This window comes from Aquarana catesbeiana, linkage group LG05 (assembly GCF_042186555.1).
Source record: "Aquarana catesbeiana isolate 2022-GZ linkage group LG05, ASM4218655v1, whole genome shotgun sequence".
In the NCBI taxonomy this organism is placed as follows: domain Eukaryota; kingdom Metazoa; phylum Chordata; class Amphibia; order Anura; family Ranidae; genus Aquarana; species Aquarana catesbeiana.
Window position 1 is genome coordinate 221,786,407 of NC_133328.1, and position 19,970 is coordinate 221,806,376.

The 19,970-nt window shown below is 42.7% G+C and overlaps 1 long non-coding RNA gene across 1 annotated transcript in view; it reads left to right on the forward strand.

The window, feature by feature from the left end:
• Nucleotides 1–416: 416 nt before the first annotated feature.
• Nucleotides 417–19,970, forward strand: part of LOC141145854 (uncharacterized) — an 80,322-nt gene continuing 60,768 nt past the window's right edge. Inside the window, exons 1-2 of the long non-coding RNA XR_012244674.1 lie at nt 417–579; nt 4,753–4,852. This is a non-coding gene — a long non-coding RNA (uncharacterized lncRNA). The remainder of the gene's footprint in view (nt 580–4,752; nt 4,853–19,970) is intronic.

The window sequence follows — 19,970 nt, forward strand, 5'->3', positions numbered from 1 at the left end:
ACATAGGGGGAATGGAGCTGAGTGAAGATACAATACACAAAACTTTTTTTGGAGGGATCATTGGGAGATTCCTCTGGGCCAGAGTTACAGAACAATAGATTTGTTGACAAGGGATACAAAAAGGAGGAATTAGAGGAACTGAGGTGTAAGATTAGTAGAGAGTACTGGGAAGTGCCAGCAATGAGAACGAGGAAGAAGAAAGATACTATGTTCTTTGAGGAAGTTCAGAGGGATGTAACGCATTAGGTGGGATGAGCCTATGTGACGTCATCATGCCAAATATACCCAGGGCGCCATCTTGCTTTCTCAAGTCTGTGTTATTTTATGCCCTTGATCTCCTATCATATTTTTAACTTTATTTAATGTTTTTTTTTTTAATGGTTTTACACTATGCCGTTTTCTCTTTATCTAAGGATGGGCCTTCATTGGAGTCATGTACAGAGACAAGTGGGAGACATTGTAACTCTTGTCTAAGCGATTGCTGAACAGTCTGCAGACTGTCCAAAGGGTGCATTACTTCTATCAAAAAAGCACAGCTTGAACTTCTATTTACATGAGTAGTAGGGTCCATCTCAAAAGGTGAGAGTACATCTGTTGGGGTACAGTGGTAGAGTTTCACAAACATATGAAGACTGTAGAAGGCATGGCAGATAGCTCCTAAAGAAACACAGTGTTTTCCACTTTTATAAAAAAATAAAAAATACATTTTGGACTATTTTATTTTGAAAGTTTTTTGATGAATGATCTTTTAATATTCAAAGAAAGAAAGTCCCAAACTGATTCACTAGTCACTTGCTGTATGTAGTTTCAACCCATGACACAGTATTATTTACCGGTATATAATTTTTAGTCATAGTTTAGTCATAAGTTTGTCATATATTGCTTAAAGGGAGCGCTGCACCATATTCTTTGGTTCATTTTATGATTTATGTGAAGCGATTACACATATTGGTGTTTAGCATCTCTTTCCTTCAGATTAATCACTACATGTTTTTGAGCTATTTTCATTTATTGTCATATATTGGTGTAGTGCAGGATTCATATATACTGTATATATTTAGTTTAGTGTACAAGACAGGTGATCAGTGGTAATCAGTACAAATAGAAGGGGGAATCTTCCTAGTAAGGACATAGACAGTAATAAAAAAACATGACAGAAGGCCTATCTTTAACCACCAAATCACCCCCGGGACATATCATTGTCAAAATATCGTGCTAATACAAGGACCTTGATGGCAGAAAGACCAGATATTATTCTGATGAAAGGTACAGATTTGAAAATATTAAAAAATTCTTATTAAAATTGCAGGGACAACATAGGATTTTATTGATCAGGTCTACATATACTTTAAAGCCTGCAAACTCAGGATGCATTCTCAGTTAATTTGAAACCTAACATTTAAATGAATCTATAAAACAAAACATGTCTATGTGAGAAGACTCTAATGGAAACAACAATTTCCTAATTCTCATTGAACACACTAGTACCAGGGCAATAGGCTAATCCTATTTGCTAAATCACAGTACTTGTGTGCAGGGAATAACTGCTTTCAGTGGAATCTTCTTACATAAGTGTTTCGCCTCATGACCCTTTAAGAAATCTTGACTAACTGAAAGTCACCAAAGGAAGATTTTTTTTTCCACTTCAATTTCTGTAAATTTTTGATACTTAAAAAATATGTATCGAAAAGCTGATTTCTCTGTTTTTTTTTCTTTCAACTCACTGTAAAATGTGCTAATTAATAATTGGAAGTTCTAAGACAGAAGTATTAAGAAGGAAACAGAAGGCACAGAAATGATCTTCCGACAGCTCACTTCTGCTAGCCGCTAACACTCCCTCAAGTCTCCGCTGTAGCAGATGGCGTTGCCGGAAGAGAAGCAGCCATACTGTAGTGCAACTAATGGATAATATTTAATACATTTTTGAATTAAAGAGTGGAAAATGTAAAATGCACTTTAAATTTATGCACATCTACAAGCAAACATGGTTTAAGTTGTCAAGCTAACTATCAGTACACAGCTATAGCAACAACCTAGTTTCATTTGGGTAGCAATACAATCTGTTACAATGTTATTTGAAATGCAATCTTGCATTGAAAGCTCTCTTCTTGATGATGAGCTGAAAAGAATCTGACAGAAGGCAAAATGGAAGAACATTTGGTATTTTCTGATTAACTGGAATGACCTTGTTCACAAAAAAAAACTCTCTGTCTTATGCATACTTTTACATTAACCATTCAGCTTTGAGAGTGGCAGCTGCCTGACAGAATCTGGCACAGTAAAACCGCACATTATGAATAAAAGATAATCTTTTACCAGGTATGCTTCAGGAGAGGAAGATGTTAATACTTACAGCTAACTGTATTAAATAGTCTCCACAAATGTGCTAAGAAAAAATCTGATTATTTTCTATTCCAGGAGTAGCTTAAAAAGAAAAAAAAAAAGAAAAAAAAAAATCTTAGCAGTTGCTATGAGTTAAAATATATTTTTAGTAATGGTACAAGGTAGAGTATAATGCACTGCAGTAAAAGTACAGTAACAATAAAGTAGATCTAAACGTAATCTTAAAAATTTCATATAAGCGTTACCATAGTAATGTGACTCAAAAGATGTTTTTAAATTTGCAGCTTTTCCTAAAAGAATTCCTGGTGATCCTGCCATGAAGGATATTTTTCAGATACTTTCCATTATGAGGTGACAAATGTCTCCAAGTTGTGCAAATGCATTGTCACATGTGCCCCTGTTGCTTAAAAAATTCCATGCCAATACAGATTGCATAGGCCCTGTCCACAGGTGTCACTGCTAGGCAGCTAATCCAAAATAATGATGTGAAACTGACACTGGAAAAAGTGCATGTAGACTGGAAGTGGCTGAAAGAGGCTTTAGACAATTAATAATAATGACATGCAAAAAATAGTAAAGTTTAAAAAAAAAATCCTCAATGAGATTCCAAAGCAGTTCTTTTCCCCATACGTTTGTTTGTGTGATTGAGAAGTGCACGTTAGTTGTGGTCATTTACACTGCTCTATACATACTGCAAATCTCATAAATCTCATAGTCCATAATCCATCTCGGAAGGGAGCAAGAGAGGGTGGCTACTTTCCTACCTACGGTTGGAACCATGGAGAATGAATGTAGGCATGCTCTAACAGGAAGTCAGATCACAGCAGCAAAAAAAAAATAATGGAGATTTGGAGGAGGTTGAGAGCAATAGAAGGTATTTTTATGAATTAAGGATACATCCTTGAATAGAATATTTTTGTTAAACCATTTTAACCACTTGCCGACCAGCCACCGTCATTATACTGTGGCAGGTCGGCACGATCCTGCAAGCCGTCGTAGATATATACGTCGGCTCCTTTAAGCGGGATGGCAGGCACGCACGCTCCGCTGCACTGTAGGGGTGCCAATGTTTGTGACCGGTGGTCATGCTGACCACCGACCACGAGCGATCGCAGGCACAAGAGGCAGGACAAGGATGTGTGTGTGTAAACACACAAATCCCTGTTCTGTTCTCAGAGGAGATGCAGATCGTGAGTTCCTAATAGCTAGGAACCACAATCTGTCATCTTCTATAGTCAGTCCCCTCCCCCCCTACAGTTAGAACACACAGTCAGGGAACACAGTTAACCCCTTGATCCCCCACCTAGTGTTAACCCTTTCCCTGCCAGTGACATTTATACAGTAATCAGTGCATTTTTATAGCACTGATCGCTGTATAATTGTCAATCGTCCCAAAAGTGTCCGATGTGTCCGCCATAATGTCGCAGTCATGATAAAAATCGCAGATCGCCGCCATTACTAGTAAAAAATAATAATAATAATAAATAATAAATTAATATATATATAATAAAAATGCCATAAATCTATCCCATACTTTGTAGACGCTATAACTTTTGCGCAAACCAATCAATATATGCTTATTAGGATTTCTATTACCAAAAATATGTAGAAGAATACATATCGACCTAAACTTTTTTTTTTTACTTGGGGATATTTATTATAGCAAAAAGTACAAAATATTGTGTTTTTTCAAAATTGTCGCTCTTTTTTTGTTTATAGCGCAAAAAATAAAAACTGCTGAGATAATCAAATACCACCAAAAGAAAGCTCATTTTGTGGGAAAAAAGGACGTCAATTTTGTTTGGGTACATCGTCGCACGACCGCGTAATTGTCAGTTAAAGTGACGCAGTGCTGTATTGCAAAAAGTGCTGGTCACTGAGCAGCCAAATCTTCCGGGGCTGAAGTGGTAATGAGAGTCGCCACCATATTTGCAATGACCCACATCTAAATTTTGATTTCCCATAAAGTTTTTTAAATATTTTACTTTAGGATTTCTATTACGGTAAATCAGAAAATCCACCTAAAAATGCTTTTTATAGACAGATATTAATCATACAGTGAGCTGCAAATTCTGTCTATGAAAGTTAGCCTGTATGCTGAAGTCAAAAAATCTATTGATGTTATATTCATTTTAATTTGATGAAATGTTCTGTTGATTAATTTGAGCTAGATTGAACATTGCTTTCACAGTGCCCATGGGCACTACTGAAGCAACTTGTCAGTAATCCAATACTCCCACCATCTTCCTCCCTTTCTAAGAACTACAGCAGTTTCCTGCACACAATTCTTCCAGGAGGTTACAGTTAGTCTATCAGGGTTGCTGTGAATAATTTATCTTGGAATGATCAAAGTTATGCATAATTTGAATAGGATTGCCTATTATTATATATGAATTGCTTTCTTCTCAGATGGGTGTAATTCAGAATTTGGAACTTCCTGCCCTTTCTATCTTCTCATTGAGGTCACGGAAGCTTCAGAAGACCTATCAGCATCTAATGGAGTTGCAAGGTACATAGAATAAAATTAGAGGCACTATTTAAATAGGCTGTATGTCCTGTTTCTTCAATGGCATTTTTATTACTTTGTCACAAACATTTTCAATATGAGAAAAAGGAAGGTGGGACTTTAAATGAAGCTATTGATTTGTGGGGGTGAGATCAGGGGCGGGCTGGGCCGGGGGGCAGAGATGCAATTGCCCCCTAGGCTGCTCTCATATGCTCTATAAAGTCACCAACTCAGAACCGCACATGCGCAGTTTTTGAGCTGGCCGAGTGTGGCATCTCCATCCAGTACTGTGAGCCAGTGATGTCTCAGGGCTGACAGTCTGTGTTACAGAGCACAGCACAGCCCCGCCAGGCTCCTCCCTCCTCCACACGAATGGCTGGCAGAGGCTGGACCTGCTCTCTCTTTCCCCGCCCACACTCCGGGCAGCCTGTGTGCTGTCTGTGAAGAGGATGTGTGGGCGGGAAAGTTAAATCTGAGCAGTCGGCTCAAATACAGCGAGTCTCCTGGAAGGCTGGGACCGTCTCTCCTCCTCCCTTCCTCTCACTGCAGCTAAAGAGTTTTTTTTCCTAGCAGCCACAATACCTTGCCCTCCTAGGTGTTATGATGTGGGCTCACACTGGCATGCTGCGGGTTGTCTGCAGTGCTGTGTACTGGCAGTCTTCCTGCATGTTGCCCCTGGTCCCATAGAGGTTGCACATTTTTACTGCATGTTCTGAAAGTGCACAAAACGTCCTGCATGCTGCATCTTTGGTGCACTTCCAGAAAATGCAGCAAAAACGTGCAAAATAAAAGAAGTCTGAGGGACTGTGGCTATAGAAACCCGCCAGTACACCAGTGTGAGCCCAAAGGTTTGTATTCACTTGCAGCACTACCACTCCTCTGAAAAGTGACAGACAGAGGAGGTGATATCACATTTCCTCCCTGCCTGTTTTAACCCCCTAAATGCCAGTCCCTGCAGGTAATGGCACAGTTCACTTTGAACTCCACCTTATATCCATTACTCTCTGTAGGTATTCGATGTGCTCTCACTTTATTGTTTGCACATCTAATACATAATGAGAGTTCTGGAAATAAGGTGGAGTTCGAAGTGAGTTTCTACACCTAAGTGGAGCACCCCTTTCAGAGGATTTGAGGATATTATTAAACCCAGAGACTGGTGAGCAGAATTTCGATCTATCTATGTACAGACTGGTTGTACAGAATTCAATCTATCAACTGACTTCAGTACAGCCAGCGTGTCTTTTTTTTTTTTTTTTGGTGATCACTGCTGGCTGCTATAGCTGCCAGCAGTGATCACTGTAGTCTGATGGCTGGGAAACTTTCACCCCCACAGAGAGTGACCGCTTCGCACTGCCCCCACAGAGAGTGACTCCTTCGCACTGCAGGCAATGTGGAGCACTCTCTTTCTCTCTCTCTGTGCAGGCAGTGTCAAGCGGTCTCTCTCTCTCTCTGTGCAGGCAGTGTCAAGCGGTCTCTCTCTCTCTCTATGCAGGCAGTGTCAAGCGGTCTCTCTCTCTCTGTGCAGGCAGTGTCAAGTGGTCTCTCTCTCTCTCTGCAGGCAGTGTCAAGCGGTCTCTCTCTCTCTCTGTGCAGGTTAGTGTCAAGTGGTCTCTCTCTCTCTGTGCAGGCAGTGTCAAGCGGTCTCTCTCTCTGTGCAGGCAGTGTCAAGCGGTCTCTCTCTATGCAGGCAGTGTCAAGCGGTCTCTCTCTCTCTGTGCAGGCAGTGTCAAGTGGTCTCTCTCTCTCTCTGTGCAGGCAGTGTCAAGCGGTCTCTCTCTGTGCAGGCAGTGTCAAGTGGTCTCTCTCTCTCTGTGCAGGCAGTGTCAAGTGGTCTCTCTCTCTCTGTGCAGGCAGTGTCAAGCGGTCTCTCTCTGTGCAGGCAGTGTCAAGTGGTCTCTCTCTCTCTGTGCAGGCAGTGTCAAGTGGTCTCTCTCTCTCTGTGCAGGCAGTGTCAAGCGGTCTCTCTCTGTGCAGGCAGTGTCAAGTGGTCTCTCTCTCTCTGTGCAGGCAGTGTCAAGTGGTCTCTCTCTCTCTGTGCAGGCAGTGTCAAGTGGTCTCTCTCTCTCTGTGCATGCAGTGTCAAGCGGTCTCTCTCTGTGCAGGCAGTGTCAAGTGGTCTCTCTCTCTCTGTGCAGGCAGTGTCAAGTGGTCTCTCTCTCTCTGTGCAGGCAGTGTCAAGTGGTCTCTCTCTCTCTGTGCAGGCAGTGTCAAGCGGTCTCTCTCTCTGTGCAGGCAGTGTCAAGCGGTCTCGCTCTCTGTGCAGGCAGTGTCAAGCAGTCTCTCTCTCTCTGTGCAGGCAGTGTCAAGCGGTCTTTCTCTCTCTCTGTGCAGGCAGTGTCAAGCGGTCTCTCTCTCTCTCTATGCAGGCAGTGTCAAGCGGTCTCTCTCTCTCTGTGCAGGCAGTGTCAAGTGGTCTCTCTCTCTCTCTGCAGGCAGTGTCAAGCGGTCTCTCTCTCTCTCTGTGCAGGTTAGTGTCAAGCGGTCTCTCTCTCTCTGTGCAGGCAGTGTCAAGCGGTCTCTCTCTCTGTGCAGGCAGTGTCAAGCGGTCTCTCTCTATGCAGGCAGTGTCAAGCGGTCTCTCTCTATGCAGGCAGTGTCAAGCGGTCTCTCTCTCTCTCTGTGCAGGCAGTGTCAAGTGGTCTCTCTTTCTCTCTGTGCAGGCAGTGTCAAGCGGTCTCTCTCTGTGCAGGCAGTGTCAAGTGGTCTCTCTCTCTCTGTGCAGGCAGTGTCAAGCGGTCTCTCTCTGTGCAGGCAGTGTCAAGTGGTCTCTCTCTCTCTCTGTGCAGGCAGTGTCAAGTGGTCTCTCTCTCTGTGCAGGCAGTGTCAAGCGGTCTCTCTCTCTGTGCAGGCAGTGTCAAGCGGTCTCGCTCTCTGTGCAGGCAGTGTCAAGCAGTCTCTCTCTCTCTGTGCAGGCAGTGTCAAGCGGTCTCTCTCTCTCTCTCTCTCTCTCTCTCTGTGCAGGCAATGTCAAATGGTCTCTCTCTCTCTGGGGCAATATGGAGCAGTCTCTCTCTCTGTGCGGGGAATGTGGTGTAGATGGATTGTGAGCTGATTCGGTGGTTCAGTGAACCACTTGACTGGACTTGTCCCCCAGGCCTAAGGCTGCCAGCCCTCCCCTGGGTGAGATAATTAAAAAATATATTTAATTGGCATATTGAGTCTGACAATACATAACAATGATGCACATAGTAGAAAAGGTTTGAACCAAATGAAAAGCCGATGAACTGAAAAAACTTTTTTTGCATTGATACATGTCTCCTGGGGCAGGACCCGGTTCCCCAAACACTTTTTATGACAATAACTTGCATATAAGCCTTTAAAATGAACACTTTTGATTTTTCATGTTAATGTCCCATAGACTTTAATAGTGTTCTGGTGACTTTCGAGTTTGCCCTGAACACCACATATTGTTCGGTGTTCTGCAGAACACCTGAACAACCAAAGTTCGGCCCGAACTTATGCTCAGGCCGAACCGTTCGGCCATCCCTACTCACAATTGCTAATGCATGGAAGAGGCAATTTACCCATTTCTCAGAAGATGAATCTCGCCTAGATGGCATTTTTATTAATGAACGACTGACTTGTATTCTTACCAACACCTGTGCCAAATTTCTCATAATTTGGATCCCAAAGCTCACATACTGACACCCAATGGTTTCCTTGGCGAGCCACATAGGAAGCCTTTTATTGGACCGGACACCCTCTGCGTCCCTTTTGCCCCTCCTCTGCCCCCAGTTCCTTTCTTTCTTTCTTTCTTTCTTTCTTTCTTTCTTTCTTTCTTTCTTTCTTTCTTTCTTTCTTTCTTTCTTTCTTTCTTTCTTTCTTTCTTTCTTTCTTTCTTTCTTTCTTTCTTTCTTTCTTTTTGTATTACTTTTGATATGATTGATATTTTGTTGACATGCTGGTAGCTCAGCTTTGGGCATCTACCTGTACAATTTATTTGTACTTGTACCTCTCTCTGTATGATAAAATAAAACATATTGAAAAAAATAATAATTACTGATCATTAGGGCAAGGAAAAAAAGGTCCTCAGTAATGATCAGTAAATAGATCCATTTGTTGAAAACAATGCAGCTGCATTCAGATATGTAAATAAAAAACAGTTGGAAATACATTTTTTTAACCACCTCAATACAGGGCACTTAAACCCCCTTCCTGCCCAGACCAATTTTCAGCTTTCGGTGCTCTCACACTTTGAATGACTATTACTCAGTCATGCAACACTGTACCCAAATGAAATTTGTGTCCTTTTTTTCACACAAATAGAGCTTTCTTTTGGTGGTATTTAATCACTAATGGGTTTTTTATTTTTTGTGCTATAAATAAAAAAAGACCGTAAATTTTGTGAAAAATTGCCTTTTTCTTTGTTTTTGTCATAAAATTTAGCAAATTAGTAATTTTTCTTCATAAATTTTGGCCACAATTTATACTGCTATATATCTTTGGTAAAAATAACCCAAATTAGTGTATATTATTTGGTCTTTGTGAAAGTTATAGAGTCTACAAACTATGGTGCCAATCACTGAAAATTGAAAACATCTGATCAGGCCTTCAGTACATCAGGTGAATCTCATTTCTTGAGGTACTAACAAGTCAGAAAAGTACAAATACCCCCCAAATGACCCCTTTTTAGAAAGTAGACATTCCAAGGTATTAAGTAAGTAGCATGGTGAGTTTTTTTAAGGTGTAATTTTTTCCCACAATTCTTTGCAAAAGGAAGATTTTTTTTTTTTTCAAAATTTTCATATTAACTGGTTATTTCTCTCACAGAGCATATGCATACAACAAATTACACCCCAAAATACATTCTGCTACTCTTACCGAGTATGGGGATACCACATGTGTGGGACTTTTACACAGCCTGGCCACATACAAAGGCCCAACATTGAAGTCACACCATCAGGCTATCTACGAGCATAAATTGCACATCTCATTTCTCAACCACCTATTACAATTTTGAAGGCCCTGGAGCACCAGGACAAAGGAATTGCCCACAAAATGACCCCATTTTGGAAAGCAAACACCCCAATGTATAATCTATGAGGCATAATGAGTCTTTTGAACGGTTATTTTTTTACCAGATGTTTTTGGAAAATGTGGAAAAAAAATGAAAACGCATTTTTTTTACACAAAGTTGTCCATTTATAAGATATTTCCAACACATAGCAAATACATAGCAAAAATGACACCCCAAAATACATTCTGCTACTCCTCCTGAGTTTGGCGATACCACATGTGTGGGACTTTTACACAGCCTGGCCACATACAAAGGCCCAACATTGAAGTCGCACCATCAGGTGATCTACGAGCATAAATTGCACATCTCATTTCTCAACCACCTATTACACTTTTGAAGGCCCTGGAGCACCAGGACAAAGGAATTGCCCACAAAATGATCCCATTTTGGAAAGCAAACACCCCAATGTATAATCTATGAGGCATAATGAGTCTTTTGAACGGTTATTTTTTTACCAGATGTTTTTGGAAAATGTGGATAAAAAATGAAAACGCATTTTTTTTACACAAAGTTGTCCATTTATAAGATATTTCCAACACATAGCAAATACATAGCAAAAATGACACCCCAAAATACATTCTGCTACTCCTCCTGAGTATGGCAATACCACATGTGTGGGACTTTTACACAGCCTGGCCACATACAAAGGCCCAACATTGAAGTCGCACCATCAGGCGATCTACGAGCATAAATTGCACATCTCATTTCTCAACCACCTATTACACTTTTGAAGGCCCTGGAGCACCAGGACAAAGGAATTGCCCACAAAATGACCCCATTTTGGAAAGCAAATACCCCAATGTATAATCTATGAGGCATAATGAGTCTTTTGAACGGTTATTTTTTTACCAGATGTTTTTGGAAAATGTGGAAAAAAAATGAAAACGCATTTTTTTTACACAAAGTTGTCCATTTATAAGATATTTCCAACACATAGCAAATACATAGCAAAAATGACACCCCAAAATACATTCTGCTACTCCTCCTGAGTATGGCGATACCACATGTGTGGGACTTTTACACAGCCTGGCCACATACAAAGGCCCAACATTGAAGTCGCACCATCAGGCGATCTACGAGCATAAATTGCACATCTCATTTCTCAACCACCTATTACACTTTTGAAGGCCCTGGAGCACCAGGACAAAGGAATTGCCCACAAAATGACCCCATTTTGGAAAGCAAACACCCCAATGTATATTCTATGAGGCATAATGAGTCTTTTGAACGGTTATTTTTTTACCAGATGTTTTTGGAAAATGTGGAAAAAAAATGAAAACGCATTTTTTTTACACAAAGTTGTCCATTTATAAGATATTTCCAACACATAGCAAATACATAGCAAAAATGACACCCCAAAATACATTCTGCTACTCCTCCTGAGCATGGCGATACCACATGTGTGGGACTTTTACACAGCCTGGCCACATACAAAGGCCCAACATTGAAGTCGCACCATCAGGCGATCTACGAGCATAAATTGCACATCTCATTTCTCAACCACCTATTACACTTTTGAAGGCCCTGGAGCACCAGGACAAAGGAATTGCCCACAAAATGACCCCATTTTGGAAAGCAAACACCCCAATGTATAATCTATGAGGCATAATGAGTCTTTTGAATGGTTATTTTTTTACCAGATGTTTTTGGAAAATGTGGGAAAAAAATGAAAACGCATTTTTTTTACACAAAGTTGTCCATTTATAAGATATTTCCAACACATAGCAAATACATAGCAAAAATGACACCCCAAAATACATTCTGCTACTCCTCCTGAGTATGGCGATACCACATGTGCGGGACTTTTACACAGCCTGGTCACATACAAAGGCCCAACATTGAAGTCGCACCATCAGGCGATCTACGAGCATAAATTGCACATCTCATTTCTCAACCACCTATTACACTTTTGAAGGCCCTGGAGCACCAGGACAAAGGAATTGCCCACAAAATGACCCCATTTTGGAAAGCAAACACCCCAATGTATAATCTATGAGGCATAATGAGTCTTTTGAATGGTTATTTTTTTACCAGATGTTTTTGGAAAATGTGGAAAAAAAATGAAAACGCATTTTTTTTACACAAAGTTGTCCATTTATAAGATATTTCCAACACATAGCAAATACATAGCAAAAATGACACCCCAAAATACATTCTGCTACTCCTCCTGAGTATGGCGATACCACATGTGCGGGACTTTTACACAGCCTGGCCACATACAAAGGCCCAACATTGAAGTAGCACCATCAGGTGATCTACGAGCATAAATTGCACATCTCATTTCTCAACCACCTATTACACTTTTGAAGGCCCTGGAGCACCAGGACAAAGGAATTGCCCACAAAATGACCCCATTTTGGAAAGCAAACACCCCAATGTATAATCTATGAGGCATAATGAGTCTTTTGAACGGTTATTTTTTTTCCAGATGTTTTTGGAAAATGTGGAAAAAAAATGAAAACGCATTTTTTTTACACAAAGTTGTCCATTTATAAGATATTTCCAACACATAGCAAATACATAGCAAAAATGACACCCCAAAATACATTCTGCTACTCCTCCTGAGTATGGCGATACCACATGTGTGGGACTTTTACACAGCCCGGCCACATACAAAGGCCCAACATTGAAGTAGCACCATCAGGCGATCTACGAGCATAAATTGCACATCTCATTTCTCAACCACCTATTACACTTTTGAAGGCCCTGGAGCACCAGGACAAAGGAATTGCCAACAAAATGACCCCATTTTGGAAAGCAAACACCCCAATGTATAATCTATGAGGCATAATGAGTCTTTTGAACGGTTATTTTTTTTCCAGAAGTTTTTGGAAAATGTGGAAAAAAAATAAAAACGCATTTTTTTTACACAAAGTTGTCCATTTATAAGATATTTCCAACACATAGCAAAAATGACACCCCAAAATACATTCTGCTAATCCCCCTGAGTATGGGGATACCACATGTGTGAGACTTTTACACAGCTTGGCCACATACAGTGGCCCAACATCCAAGTAGCACCATCAGGCGTTCTAGGAGCATACATTACATAGATAATTTCCTGGCAACCTATCATTTTTGAAGGCCCTTCATATTTCTAACACATAGCATGTACATACCAAGAATTACAATCCAAAATAAATTCTATTGCGGAAAGGATAAAAAAAAAACTATTACCTGTGCTTTTAGTAGTGTCCACAGAAGAGAGCACTGGTCCAGGCAGCAGTCAGGGATGTGCTTAGTGACAGCAATAACTATCCAGGCAGCAGGCAGGAATATTGTCTATAGTCGGCACAGCACAGTCCATAGGAATTGTCCAGGCAGAGACAGCCAGCACAGCCATAATATTGGTCCTGGTACACTGTTATCTGCAGACACACATTATTGTACCGCTCTCCAGCCCTTCATAAACATACTGCCTCTTGCTACAGCAAATTATTTGCATAGTCCAGGTAGCAGGCAGATGTGTGGTCCGTTCATGCGGCAGGCAAAGGCATGATGGCAGTAAGTCAGCAGAAGGCTGAGGGCCGCAATCGGGTAAGACCTGTGCACAGGGGTAGAGGCTTCGACCCACCCAAATCTCTATGAAGCCTCCGGACTCCAGACCCTAATCCGGAAATTACAAAACCGGGAGAAAACAAAAAAAATTGTTATCTCCATCCGGAAAAACTATTCTGGAGCCCCTCACATATGTGAGACCCCTGTGTACTATAGTAGCAGGGCAACAGATCAGTCCAAGTGGTAGGCAAAAGCATAGTCCATAAAACAAGCCAGGGTCAGTTAACGTGCAAGCAGTCCAAGCGGTAGGCAGAAGAGTAGTCACAAAACAGGCCAGGGTCAGTTCACGAGCAAGCAGTCCAAACGGTGGGCAGAGGCATAGTCAAAACAGGCCAGGGTCAGTTCATGTGGAAGCAGTCCAAACGGTAGGCAGAGGCATAGTCAAAAAGCAGGCCAGGGTCAGTTCACATTGAAGGCAGTGGCATGGTTATTTTGGGGAAGCATGGAAAATGATCAGCGAAAATGGGGAAAATATGGGCTAATAACTTGGGGATGTATGATACAGTTCGAAGCATTCACCAATGCAAAGGCCAGGTTGGGAGGGACACTGGGGACAATGGTAGCTTGTATCTTTTCGAAAACCTCTTCTGCTGCACACACGACATTTTTTTTGCCGTCTTCGGCCTGCTTCCGATGGTGGAATGTTGTACAGGAAGTGGCGTTCATGAAGTCGGCTAACAGCATCAGAACGAGGTAATTCTGGGAGGGGTCTTTGTGGATAGATGAGGGACGTGACTACTTCTTCTATGAATTTTAGGAAGGAGGCGGGGCTTTCTGTGGATTTTGTGTAGATTATGTAGGAATTGTAAATGGCCAAATGGATTAGATATATTGCTACCTTCTTATACCAGAATCGGGACCTCCTTATTGACAAATAGGGCTGAATCATTTGGTCATTGAAATCCACCCCCCCCATGTAGAGATTATAGTCTTGGACACATGTTGGTTTTTCAATGGGACCTCGTCTTCGCTGAACTACAACTGCAGTGTCATCATGAATGGTGGACATCATGTGCACGTTCCTGTTATCCTTCCACCTCAAGGCCAGCACTTCATTACATCTCAGTGTTGCTCTTTCCCCCTTTTTCAGCCTTTTGTTCACAATGGATTGTGGGAAGCCCTTCCTATTTTTTCTTGAAGTTCCGCAGGCCAGGGTTTTTTCAATATATAGGTGTCTGAAAAGGGGCAGGCTGGTATAAAAGTTGTCCAGGTATATATGATAGCCTTTTTTAGAAGTGGGTAAGCCAGGTCCCATACAATTTTTCCAGTTGTGCCCATGTAGACCGGGCACTCAGGGGGCTGGAGCTGGGAATCTCTTCCCTCATATATGCGGAATGCATATAGATATCCCGTGGCTCTCTCACACAGCTTGTAAAATTTGACTCCATATTTGGCCTTTTTGCTAGGAATATACTGTTTTATTCCTAGCCGGCCTGAAAATGGTACCAGGGACTCATCCACACATATATTCTTCTCGGGGACATAAAGTTCTGCAAATCGTTGGGAAAATGAATTTATTAGTGGGCGAATCTTGTACAGCTTATCTGAATTTGGATGATTGCGGGGAGGGCACTGGGTGTTGTCGTTAAAATGAAAGAATCTCATAATCATCTCATATCGGGACCTGGACATAGCGGCAGAATACATGGGCATATGGTGGATGGGGTGGGTGGATCAATAGGTATGTCCTTCATTTTTTTTTGTAAGCCCCATATTTAGGGTGAGGCCCAAAAACAATTTGAACTCCTCCAAATTCAAATCTCTCCACTCAAACGGACGGGCATAAGATGATTGGGGGTTGCTGGCAATATACTGCTGGGCATACAAATTTGTCTGGTCCACAATGAACTGCAGCAAAGTGTCAGGCAAAAACAGGTGAAAAAAATTGATCTCTGTAAAATTTTGGGTGTTGGCTCTTGGGGGACGTGACACTCCAGTAGTTGGGGGAGTTGAATTTCCTGTGCTGGAACTCAGGTGTGATGTGGCAGCACTGGTACTGGGCATTTGTGCGAGGGGCCTATCTCTGGTAGCAGCACTGGTACTGGGCATTTGTGTGCGGGGCCCATCTCTGGTGGCAGCACTGGTACTGGGCCTTTGTTCCTGGGGCCTATTGCTGGCGGCTGCACTGGTACTGGGCCTTTCTTCCTGGGGCCTATTGCTGGCGGCAGCACTGGTACTGGGCCTTTCTTCCTGGGGCCTATTTCTGGCGGCAGAGCTGGTACTGGGAATATAATCCCGGTTGCTGGCGGCTTCCTGGGTTCCAGAGTGTCGTGCCATTTTAGGAGGGACCCATTCTTCATCCGAACCATTGCTACTCTCGATCGGCTCAAATGCCGAACTTGTTTCGGAATCAGAATGGGACTCTGATGAGAGCTCCCCGGTGCTCTCATCAGTCATAGAGAGGATCTGGAACGCCTCCTCACTTGTATATCCTCTTTTGGACATGGCTGTGTGGCGGGTAGCTGTGCGACAGGTGACAGATGGGTGGCAGGTGACGGTCACTGATGGGCTGTGCGATGGGTGGCAGGTGACGTTCACTGAGAGGTGATGGTGTGATGGGCGATGGTCACAGATAGTTGACAGGCGACGGTCACTGATGGGTGACAGGTGCACCGCTGATGGTCACTGATGGGTGACAGGGTACAGTCACTGATGGGTGACGGGTGAGAGGGCACGGTCACTGATGGGTGACAGGCCACGGACGGTGACAGGTGATAGTCACAGATTGTTGACAGGCGACGTCACTGATGGGTGACGGGTGCACCGCTGATGGTCACTGGTGGGTGACGGGTGACAGGGCACGGTCACTGGTGGGTGACGGGTGACAGGGCAGGTCACTGATGGGTGACGGGTGACAGGACAGGTCACTGATGGGTGACGGGTGACAGGGCAGGTCACTGATGGGTGACGGGTGACAGGGCACGGTCACTGGTGGGTGACAGGGCACCGCTGATGGTCACTAATGGCAGTCTCTATGTGACAGGTAAACTTTATATGGGGTGACTGTTGGGTGACAGATGACAATTGGGGGGGGGCGATGGGACAGAAGTGGTGTTGGTGCAGACACTACAAATACAAAGATCTGTAACTCACTGCTCCTGGCTCTTCTCTCCTGGAAACGGTGTGTGAGGAGAGAAGGGCTAGTAACAGCTAGTGACAGCTCTTTGTTTACACTTAGTGATCGGCTGTGAATGGATCACAGCCGATCACATGGTACACAGTACTAGCCAATGGCTGTAAACTATCGTCGGTGACGAGCAGTGTTCCCGGGGAACACGCCGCCACCGACGTGCACGCGCAGCGCGCTCACGATCGCGCGCATGCGCCGTGCAATGCGGGATGTACCATTAGTGATCGGCCGTGACTTCATCACGGCCGATCACGTGGTAAACAGCCATGCGCAGTGGCTGTTCACCCCTGTCGGTGACGAGCGGTGTCTCGGTGACACGCCGCCACTGACAGTACAGGGCTGCGCGCTCACGATCGCGCGCATGCCCTGTTTAAACGGCGGATGTCATATGACGTCCGCTCAGAACAATAGGCTTACCGTCCAGCCGTCATATGACGGTGGGCAGTAGGCTAGCGGTTAATGGCTATGTGAATGGGGCCTAAGTAGGTCAGACTTAAAACTAGAGTAGACATTTTGCCAGCTGAAATTTATCAATAATCAAATTTATGAAGAGTGGTAAAGGCCAGGGGTATAGCAGAACCACCTCTGGGCTATTATCCCTGGTGATTTTAATTCAGCAATCATACCTTAGTAAATATTCCTCTGCTTTCGATTTAAAAGTTGGCGTTTTCCACCTACATAGTTACATAGTTAGTCTGGTTGAAAAAAAGTCCATCTAGTTAAATGAATAAAAGGGAAAAAAAGAAATCGTTAAGGGAAAAAAAAAAGAATAAATTATACAATCCTATACCCACAGTTGATCCAGAGAAAGGCAAAAAAAAATCAAAGCATTAACCAATTTGTTCCAGCAGGGGAAAAAATTCCTTCCTGATCCCCTGAGAGGCAATTGGATATTCCCTGGATTAACTTTACCTATAAATGTTAGTATCCAGTTATAAAAGCAATCTACGGGGCTGGCCAGAACCAGCTCTTGAGGGAGTCTATTCCACATTTTTACAGCTCTAACAATAAAAAACCCTTTCCGTATTTGGAGATTAAATCTATTTTCCTCCAGACGTAAAGAGTGTCCGCTTGTCCTCTGTGATGACCTTAAAGAGAATAACTCAACACCAAGTTCACTATATGTTTATGTCTTTATACATGTTGATCATATCCCCTCCTCTAATCTTTCCTCATAGCTGAGCTCCTCCATGCCTCTTATCAGTTTGTTGCTCTTCTCTGCACTTTCTCCAGTTCCCCAATATCCTTTTTTGTGAACTGGTGCCCAAAACTGAACTAGTTGATATATATAAGTTAACTGCTATGGCTATAAACTGTATTAATTAATGACTTGGATTTTTTATCTGATATTTGTTCTCTAGAAGGAGGACTAAAGGGATCTTTAACATTTTTTATGGAAATTATAGATAGCAATCTAGTGATTTAGGACCAGAGTGCAGAAAAAAAAAAAAGACACCGCATTGCCACAATATATGGGCTAAGAAGCTCACTTCTGTTTATCCTCAAATGCATGCCAAACCGACTTAAGGGTCATTTTTTTATTTTCTCTGAAATAATATACTGTAGTGTAGGTCCTAGGCAAGAGCCATAAGTATGACTCTATTAGTGTTGCTTGAAGTCTTCCTTTGCTGAGGGTTGTACAGCACTAGCGTCAACTATCTCAAGCAAGAAAAAAATTAAGTTTCTTGTAAACTAGTAGTTGATTAAAACGATAGAATAAGTCTGATATGATACCACCACTGAGTTGCACTTGGAGAAAGGTATTCAAATTCTTTAGAGAGCCAACCACAAATACATAGATGAATACATATAGGGCACTTTTTTCCTGCCAAACACTTTGTATTTCTGTCTATCCAATGCACAGCTCTGTCCGACGGGGAGGATGCCTGATTTTTCTCTGTTGCAGTTCAGTAACACTAATGCCCTATACACACGACCGGTTTTGCCATGGGAATAAACTCCGAAGGTTTCTTCTGATGGAACTGGGACGGAATTCCATTCAATCGGTCTTGCCTACACACGGTCAAACCAAAGTCCGACCGTCAAGAACGCTGTGACGTACAACAGGTACGACGGGACTAAAAAAAAGAAGTTCAATAGCCAGTAGCCAATAGCTTCCGTCTAGTACTTGCTTCAGAACATGCGTCGTTTTTGGTCCGTCGGAACAGCATACAGGCGAGTGATTTTCCCGATAGGAATTGGTTCCGTCGGAAATATTTAGAACATGTTCTATTTCTAGGTCTGTCAGAATTTTCTAAAAAAAAAAGTCTGATGAGGCATACACATGACCGGAATATACGATGAAAAAAAACCGTTGGACTTTTTCTGTCAGACATTCCGCTCGTGTGTACGTGGCATTACAGGTCTAGTCCCTGACCCACTTGACTGGAGAGTGAAAAGAAAATCTGCAGCTCATATCTCTGTTGTTTTGTTCTCTCCTTCTATCAACATACACCGTGTCAAAAGGTGTATTGGTTCATTGTGCTGTATTGTATTGGTTCATTGTGCTGCTTTTGTCTCCCTGATTCAAAATATACATTTAAGGATGTATTAATGAATGCATAGCTGTGTTAAAGTGGTTGTAAACCCTGCTTGGTAATTTTTATCTACAATTAAGGCTATAATAAGGCTTACCGATAGGTAAAATGATTATCTCCTAAATGTGCATGGATTAGGGGATATTCACCCTGCATGCAGCCAGTGACATCATTGACCCATGCACTCTGAAGGTCTGGCATACCTTGCCAGAACTTCGGCGCTTCGTGCCAGAACCGAGAGCTCCCGCGTGCGAGTGACGTCATCACGGCTCCGGTCTCCAGGGGAAAGAGGGGGAACGTGTCAGCCCTTTCAACGTCTCAGCGGAGGATCCAGTGGAACCACTGCAAAAATCAAAAACATATTTTCCGTTTCTTAAGAGGAAGCAAATTGTCTGCCCTTTAATGGGGAAATTAGAGAAATTAGAGAAGAAGAATGGAACAAGATGGATAAAAAGTTTTCCCTGACCAACTAAAGCATTTTTTTCCAATCTGGGCCATCAGATGGCAAGACCCATGGGTTCTGTCCATAATTCAATACGGTCACTTTTGGACATTTTCTCGTCGGCCCCCTAAGTTATCCTTCAAGAAAACAGAAACACCAGCCTCCCCGCAAAAAGCCAGTTTATGACGTCACTTCAACTATAAGGGGGACCGATGACTGTTCCCTCATTGGAAGGATTCACAGATTTTTATTCCACCGTGCAGAAAAAGACGGGCGGTTTGAGGCTAGTGATCTAAAGATGCTCAACCAGTACATCCACTTCGAGAGCTTCAAGATGATTCTTTGGCATGAGGTGCTATGTTGAACTTCCAGTGACCAGTATGAGAGAGTGAAAGCGACAACACCAAATTTAACACACCTGCTCCCCATTCACACCT